Source organism: Penaeus monodon, chromosome 28 (assembly GCF_015228065.2).
Source record: "Penaeus monodon isolate SGIC_2016 chromosome 28, NSTDA_Pmon_1, whole genome shotgun sequence".
Taxonomy (NCBI): Eukaryota; Metazoa; Arthropoda; class Malacostraca; order Decapoda; family Penaeidae; genus Penaeus; species Penaeus monodon.
Window position 1 is genome coordinate 3,830,734 of NC_051413.1, and position 763 is coordinate 3,831,496.

Sequence of the window (763 nt, forward strand, 5' to 3'; positions counted from 1 at the left end):
TTACGCATCTATGTATGTGCAACCACGTTCGCACGAAATAAAACACATAAATAGACAAATACACAGTCATACGCCACATCTCCAGATCATTACCCGATTTCGCAAAGTTTCCCCTAAAAAGACAGATAATAAAAGAGAAAACGGGAGATCCGAGAGCACACACACACACTAAAAAAAAAGCAAGTCATATATATCTGCCAAGACGTCCGGCCTCGAGAAAATAATTGAGCTTGCCAAGAAAGGTTTCCTCCGTCTTGGCCAGATGAACCTGAAACTTAAGACGATGTCGAAGGGGGATATTTTGAAAGGAAGTTGGGGGGAGGGGGAGGGGGGGAGGGGGAAGGGGGTAAAGGGGGGTGGATTGCTAGGTGGGGGGATGAGGGTGAAGGGGGCGTAAGGGGGGGGGGGTATTGAGTGATGGGGAAAGGGAGGGGGGAAGTTGGAAGGGGTGGGAGGGATGGGGGGGGGGAGGGAGATGTAGGGGGTGGGAGGTATGGGGGAGGATGGAGGGGGGTAGGAGAAATGGGGGAAGGGGGGGGGAGATGGAGGGGGATGGGACAATGAGAGGGAAGGAGTTAATAAGAGAAGAGGTAAGGGGCTTTATAGGTAGGGGGGGGGGAGGAGGATAATGGGTAGGGGATTAAAGACGAAGAGAGAACTGAAAGAGAATGATATGACGAAGGGATGAACAGAAAACGAGGCAGGGAGATAAATACGCAGATAAACTGACAGACTGACGTATACGCACGCACACACACACAAC